Source organism: Neofelis nebulosa, chromosome 2 (genome assembly GCF_028018385.1).
Source record: "Neofelis nebulosa isolate mNeoNeb1 chromosome 2, mNeoNeb1.pri, whole genome shotgun sequence".
Taxonomy (NCBI): domain Eukaryota; kingdom Metazoa; phylum Chordata; class Mammalia; order Carnivora; family Felidae; genus Neofelis; species Neofelis nebulosa.
Genome location: NC_080783.1, coordinates 80,771,719 through 80,780,088, shown reverse-complemented (window position 1 = coordinate 80,780,088; position 8,370 = coordinate 80,771,719). Strand labels below are relative to the sequence as shown.

General features: G+C 39.2%; 1 non-coding gene across 1 annotated transcript; it reads left to right on the top strand.

Annotated features, from left to right (window-relative positions):
• Positions 1–252: 252 nt before the first annotated feature.
• LOC131505848 (U6 spliceosomal RNA) lies at positions 253–356 on the top strand. Its single transcript, XR_009258611.1, has one exon. It is a non-coding gene; the product is annotated as a U6 spliceosomal RNA (small nuclear RNA).
• Positions 357–8,370: the final 8,014 nt, after the last annotated feature.

The following is an 8,370-nucleotide window of genomic DNA, read 5'->3' as shown; positions in this document are numbered from 1 at the left end:
GTGGCCAACTCTTGACTTGGGCTCAAGTCATGATCCCAGGGTTATGATCAAGCTTCCCCTTGGGCTCCACGCTGGGAGTGGAGCCTACTTGAGATTCACTCTCCCTCTCCTTCTGCCCCTCTCCCTAGCTTGCACTCTCCTCTCTCTTTCTCAAAAAAAAAAAAAAAAAAAAAAAAAAAAAAAAGCATTAATTTAGATTGGTCTTATACAGAAATCGCTCCAGGAAGCATTACCTTCAAACATAAAGTTTGAATGCTCGTTTGGCAGCACGTCTAACTAAAGTTGGAATGACACGGAGAGCATTAGCATGGCTCCTGCACCAGGATGATATGCAAATGCAAAGTTTGATTACTTTTCCAGATGAACACATTCCAGACTTTTTAAACCAACCAGTATTAATCAACAAAATAGAAATTAAGCATATACTATATACAAAACAATATTCCATATTTTAAAAATATAAAGTAGTATCTCTATAGTCCTAGATTCTGTAATTGAGTATATACCTATATATGTGATTTCCTTGGGCTCTCAATAAAACAGTGATAATGCTCTTCTACTAATCAAATTACTCATTTTCATGAATGTCTGCTGGAGGTTACGATTTTAGGTTATATTCTCTTTTTCTATACCCAACGCCTCATATAAGTAGTTGATTCACATGAGGTAATTAATATATGTTTGTTGAATAAATAACCACTCATATAATGTATGTATACCTACACACATATATCTATGTATAATAGATACATGTATGCAATACATATATATGTATATGTACTATAGATATATAGAAACACACACATATACACATGAGATATTGATTATTTGTTTATGTGAAATTTGGTGTGTGTGTAAAATTAGAACGAAGTAAATGACAAGTGTAATGTAATATTTCCATCATTCTAGTGTTGAGATAATAAAGCCATGCCCAATTTGTCCTGTGATGTTATAGGACAAGTGGTAACTTGCAAAATATGTAGGTGGGAACTGGTTTGGTCAATATTTCAATTGAATTTCTGGAATAATAATGATCTTTCTTGCATTTTTCTGGACACCCTTTTAAAGAGTTTTTCCACGAAGCAGGTTTTGGGACAGCTGCTTTTACATGTGGTCCTGAGAAAACTGTATTGAAAAGAAAGATAACTTCCACCCAAATATCTATTGCTGTATTACACAGAAATGTACAGTAAAACATGTGATATATTATTACCTGAATTATATATTCCAAGGTCCAAAGGCTGAAAAAAGAGGCTTCAATCTATTTTTCCCAGCATGCTTGAAGGCAAATGTCCTTTAAAATTTGCACATCATGGGAATGGAATGTGCTCAGGGATCAGCTGAAAGTTTAAAAAACATGAGAACTTTGCAGCTGTGGCTACGAGCTTAGGCTCAGCAGGAGAGGACAGGTCCCCTTCTGGGCCATTCTATAAGTTCCGATGAGTTCGCCAGGGAGTCACAAATAATACTCCTTGTCCTGACAAAGCCACATGCAGATTTTGAGCCAAACTATGCAGGTGTACAGTAATAAGATCTTACATTTGCATAGCACAACAGATTATATTGTGCTATATAATCTTTTGAATTAGGCAGAAAGCTAATTGTCTCTAGGTTATAGACAAGGAAACCAAACTTTGGTGAGGGTTAGGGGTATGAGATAATAGAAAACACATAACTGGTCTCTGTTCCTAGTTTCTGACAGAGTTCCTGAAACCGTTGTAATTTCCTAAGTGATAAGAGCACAGGGACCATCCTTTGTTCTAATGTTTGGTCTTTCCTGACACAGGGCTCCTGGTTCCTGACACAGGGCTCCTAAGTCCCTTGGAATTTCCTTGGTGATAGGGGTCTCTTGTTCTAATGAGGTGACTCCTGGATGGCATTGATCAACAGAAAGACCAAGCCATGATTAGAGGCTTGGAAAAAAAAAAAAAAAGAGGCTTAGAACTTCCAGCCACACCCCCACATTCTCCAGAGAGGGAAGCGGGGTTGGAAAAGAAGTTCATGATAGATCATGTTTACATGATGAAGCCTTCATAAAAATCCCAAATGTATGTGGTTGGAAGTGAGTCTGCTTCCGGGTTGGTGAACACACGGAGGTGCCGGGAGATGGCATGGAAGTTCTAGGTCTCTTTCTACCGACCTTGCTCTGTCTGCATCTCTACCATCATATGTATCTTTTTATCATATACTTTTATAAGAAGCTTATAAGTAGTAAGTAAATTGTTTTCTTGAGTTCTGTGAGCCCCTCTAGCAAATTAATCAAATATAAAGAGGGGGTAGTAGGAACCTCTAATTCATAGCTGATCAGTCAGAAGCACAGGTAACAACGTAGACTTGCAATTGGTATTGGAACTGGGGGGAATACTTAACCCCCTTTAACTGGGCCCTTAACATGTGAGATCAGATGTTATCTCCAGAATTGCTTAGTGTGGGAAAAGACCCTGCATAGCTGGCTTCAGAAGTGTTGTGAATGTGGCAGTCATGTGAGAGTAAAGAAGGAACCTGGGAGGGAGACTGGGTTTTTCCTGCTTGAGTGGCTTGCAAGGTCCCACAGCAGAAAGGGGCGAAATTGGAAATAGAACCTATAGATTTGGTCAGATTTCATATAGAGTTCAGAGGATATAAGTGTTTTCCAGTCCTACTATTTTCTGGCTATGTGACTTTCTTCAAGACTCTCAAGCTCTTTGAACTTGAACAGCCTCATCAATAAAACAGAATAAAAATCTCTCACATTGTTACTCTGGGGGTGAAATAATATGTGAAAAGTTTTGTTGACAGCAAAATATGATTTAAGGTTTATGTCATATTTACTCTTTTACTCCCCTGCAAATGGTAACAGTATAGTTTTCCAGAAGCATCCTGTTAAAAAAACAAAACAAAACAAAAAAAACCAGGCACAGAATCTGTAATTCTGAAATCCTCAAAACTCTACACCAAAAGTCTTTCTAACTCATATAGCAGCAAAGTCTTACCTGAACTGACAGTCCTATGTACTTTCTTGTTTTACCCTATTTAATACAAATATTCATTTCTTCCACATCAGAAATACCAATATAATTATAAGGTTACAAGTTGCTGCTTCACACCTGTAGACGTCTTCTGCAATAATTGGTATTATTTTTTGTTATTTATTATTTTTATTATTTATGTTATTTTCCTACAACTCAACATCCTATATCCCAATGTATATCTGGCCCTCGAGATTTGGGGAGGATCATGGGGCTTATGGAATGGAGTCACACTGACCCAATTTAAAGATGACCGGATGACAGGATGCCACAATTCTGGGTGAATTTTGAGTGTCAGGTCAGAGGCTGGGTGGTTCTGAGGTCAGCCAGAGGTTGGGTCTACTCCAGAGGAAACTTAGGACAGCCTCAGAGATGTCACGCATTTCCGGTCCCAAGCTTCAACTTGATTCCTGGTCCTGAAACGAATGAGGCTATTTGAATGACTCTCCTCACAGTAACACAGCCAAGGGCTAGAATCAGAAACCATGGTGGAGAATGGATGAGCAAAGCCATTGGGCAACATTGGATCTGAATCTGGATCCCTACACTACTGCTTACCAGCTCTGCACCTTTGACGGGTTTACCAAGATTTTTAAATATTATCTTCTCATCCTTAAAGTGGAAAATTTAAAATTTGTCTGAGGGCTGTGATAAGTTTTCAATGGCACAGGATATATAGAAGTGCTTTCTGTGGTGACTGATTGATACTAGGTGTCCAGTAAAGGGTTGATTCCACTCTCTTTTCCTTTGTTACCATTTCCATGGTATTTCCACTAACAGAAACCTCTACCGTAAGGTTATTGTGAAGTTTTTCTTCAAATTGCTAATTTGTTGTTGTGGTGGTGGTATATTAATTTAAATAGCTGAGGGTTGTTATTTCATTTATTTTTTTCTTCTGAATCTCGGTTTGGATTTGTGCCATTTTTAAGTCCAGAAAGTTGAATTTCTGGTTTAATTCCAATATTATTCTGCCAAGCTATTTTTTTAAGAAAACAAACTGTTTTAATAATGTATGAGGATTATAATGCACGTGTCTCACAGTTTGCAGGAAACAGAGCAAAACACCCATAAGTGATAAAGTGTGTTTACTGTAGGTCAACTAATTACATTTCTCAAACCTGGAATATATGAAATTTGATGGTTGGCTCTAGTCTGTAGAGAACTACAGGGCACACACTGTATCTTGGCTGAGATTCATTCTGAAGTTCTGAGGCTGGAGCTCATAATAGCACGTGAGCTTTGGCATGACTAATTCACTTAAATTTTTTAAATAGGTCTTGAGTCAAAAAGTTCTCCCAAAGCTAAATCACCACAAGTCATAAATGCTCAAAGAGAGATTCCCTCCAGCACTGGCATTTCTCCTGGCTGTTGTGTCGGGCAGCACAAGAGCCAACTCACAGGCCATCAAGAAACCTCATATCAAGGTGCTACATGTTGCTCTCAGGACCTTTTTCTCAAATAAAGGAGCATACATTGCAAAAGGAAGGCTTGCATGCCTGGGAAGGTGGTCTGTAAGCCAATGGGGAAATGAAGGACAATTTAGTAAGTGGTCACAGGACCAGTAGTCACCACAAAAAAATAAATAAATAAACCTCATTAATGTGAATCTCAGGAAATCAATGCCAGACAAAGTTAAGCCTTCGATGCAAACAGGAAAATTTTCATAAGAAAATATGCAAGACTACCACATGACCTCAAGACAGGGAAGGAGTCTTAAACAGGACAAAAATGAACAAACCCTAAAAGAAAATATGACCAGATTTTACAACAAAGTTTAAGATGTCCACAGAACAAAAAGTACTAATAAACAGAATTAGAAGACAAGCCACAGACAGGGAGGTGATATCTGCATACAACTGACAAAAGATTAGTAACTGGATTATATAAAGTAGTTCCAGACATTAATAAGAAAAAAACTGATGGCACAGTAGAAAAATGGAGAAAAAAGATATAAATACCAGAAAAGGAAACAACATTGACTAATTACTTTATGAAAAGATGTTCAGGGACTCCTGGGTAGCTCAGTTGATTAAAGCGTCCAACTCTTGATTTCAGCTCAGGTCATGATCTCATGGTTCCATGAGAATGAACCTCCTTGTTGGGCTCTGCACAGACAGTGTGGAGCCTGCTTTGGATTCTCTCTACCTCTCTTCTCTGCCCCTCCCCCACTTGCATGTGTGAGCACACATGCTCTCTCTCTCTCTCTCTCTCTCTCTCAAAATAAGTAAATAAACTTTTAAAAAAAGGTGTTCAAGGTGAAAAATAATTATGGAGAAGCAAATATAAACAGATTTGGCAAAATTTTAAAAGTTCATAATGTTACCTTCTGGTGAAATGATGAAATGGAAAGTTTTGTGTGCTGTTGAAGGGCAGTGGAAATGGGTAAAGCCACTTTGGGGAAGACATAGTTGGCATTATCTTCTAAGGTTGAAGATACTTTCACTCCTTTGTCCATCCTAGAGCAGGACTTCCCACAGATGGCACTGTGAGCTCTGCACAGGTCACTTGTGTGCTGGGACTTTGATCCTGGAGCCTTGGGGACAGGTGGGGAGGGAAGGGCTGACAGTGGCTTGAAGTCCTGTGTTGGTTCTTTCTGGATACTCACCTGATTCCATAAGTATGCCATATATATTTTTTTCATTTTCTATACACAAAAAATGTTACACAACCCTGCCCAGGAATGTGTGCCTTTACTTTCACAAAGAGATACCCACAGTGGTCACAGATATGTACCTACAGCATTGTCTATGCTGTGTCAGACCACATGACTACAGCATTTTTTATGGTGACAAAAACTTAGAAACCACTTGGTTTCATTCAAAACTTTCCAACTCACAAAGGCCTTCCTCCAAGAAGCTTTCTTTTTTTTTTAAATTTTTTATTGTTTATTTATTTTTGAGAGAGAGAGACAGAGGGTGAGCGGGTGAGATGCAGAGAGAGAGGGAGACACAGAATCTGAAGTAGGCTCCAGGCTCTGAGTTGTCAGCACAGAGCCCAAGGCAAGGTTCAAACTCATGAACGGCAAGATCATGACCTGAGCCAAAGTAGAATGCTTAACTGACTGAGCTACCCAGGTGCTCCCAAGAGGGTTTCTAAATTTGCATCTCCTCTCCTCTTCACTCTCCCCTTCCACGAGGGTCAATTCCATGAGAGCAGAAAACTGTCTATTTATTCACTTCTATATACTCAGAGCATAAAACAGTATGAAGCATAGGAAACAGTAAAATACAGTAAAAAAAACCCAATTTTTTAAAGTTTATTTATTTTTGAGAGAGAGAAAGCATAAGTGGGGGAGGGATAGAGAGAGAGAGGAGAGAGGGGAGAGAGAGAGAGAGAGAGAGAGAGAGAGAGAGAGAGAGAGAGAATTTCAAACAGGCTCCACACTCCATGCAAAGCCCGACGTGGAGCTCAAACTCACAAACCGTGGGATTATGACCAGATTCGAAATCAAGTGTTGGATTCTTAACTGGCTGAGCCACCCAGGTGCCCAACAGTGAAATACCTTTTTCAATATTTAATGAATGTCCATTCTCCAGTTTAACTGTGTATATTCATAAAACAGAATACCATACAAAAGTTAAAATGTAGGAACCAAGGTTCTAGATACCAATACAGGAAGTTTCTCAAAACATAAGATACACAAAAAAGCAGGCTGAAAACCATATATATATATGAAAACCATATATATATATATATATATATATATATATATATATATATACACATATATAAAATATACATATATATCATATATGCTATAATACTATTTTTATAAAAAGTAAAAACATGCAAAAACTGTCTATAGATTATTTGTGTATATTAAGCATGTATAAAAGCTTAAAGTGTGCTTGGGAAAGATACACACCAAATGCAGGAACTATTGCAGTTGCCTCTGAGAACACAGCAGAGGAGACGTGATACACAGGGGGCTTGAACTGTATCTGTAATATTTATTTCTTCTAAAAAAATGACCCAAGTATGGTAGATGTGCAAGTACTCAGTAGGTTTGCATAGTGGATACACAGAAGTTTGTTATACATTCTAGTATGTGCTTTTAAGTGTGAAAATTTCTATAATGTATATTTAATGTAAAGATACTCTTCACTTGATAAACAATTCACTTTGTGTCTATAAAGGCAAACATTAGGAAGAACTGGCAAACTTCGGAGCCCCTGGGACTTTTGCCTCTTCTGCAGCATGGCTCAAAGCCTTCGTCCTTGTCACTTCACTTACTTTTTCTAAGTTTTACCTAACATCATCAAGCTATACATTTTCAGAGATAGACAGAGGACAGACACGGACCAACAGCAGCATAGAAGGTTTCCTCCTCCCTGCAGCTGTCTCCAGGCTCTATAATGAGCGCCTTGTCCCACTTCTGTCTCATCTCCACATCCTGGAAGTCCTGCCATTTCCCTCTCTGACTTCTGGGATGTGCTGCGCCCCCCCCCCCCCCCACCTCCCTGGCAGCAAGGATTGTCATTCAAATGGGGCTGCAGCTGCTGCATTTCTGACACTGGAGAATGTACTCTTGAGCTTCATGTCCCACTCTCTGATGCTAAACAGTCCTTTTCTGTCTTTTAATAGATTCTTGGAGGAGGAGGAAGTGGAGGCTGAGGTTAGCTTGCTGGCTTGTGTGCCTGTCTCAGCTGGAGTGGCATCTGGCACTAAGCCTACCATTTAGTCAGATGGTATTGCTTTCTGTTACATATGCGCCCGCGCACATGCACAAAGCAGAAGCTCGAGCCATTCAAACTCTAGGTCTCCGTGCCTACAAGTTACATTGCCCTGGCCAGAATTATATTGACTCACACTCTGGGGTATAAACTCAAAATATACATGTTCATTGGCATCTACAACCATGTCAAGTGAGGTTCAGCTTGTTTTCAAACTGGCAGTGGGACAGAGAAAGTAGGTGAAACTTCCTTCAAATGATTTCTATTTTTGGTAAAAAGAACTCACAGAATGTGGTAAAAGGATCGGCTCAACCAATTCTCTCATACATGGAGGATTTGGAACCTTTCTAGGGGGACCCCGGTGGACTGTTGCTGTGACTAGAACTTCCCAAATATCTCCTTCCCCAGACTCCTGATGATGACTAAAGCATAGAACTCTGACCTCTTTTTTCCACCCTTCCATGGTTCTCTTCCAGACTGAAAGCCTTTCAGGACCCATCAAGATCTGTCTTCTCACTCCCTATAGTGAGTCTAGAAACTTCAGACCTATTAGAGCAGAGGTTGTCAAATGATAACTCCAAGCTGGCCAGATCCAACCAGCTTCCTGATTTGCAAATAAAATTTTATTGGAACACAGAAATGCTCATTTCTTTTTTTTTTAATTTTTAATGTTTATTTTTGAGAGAGAC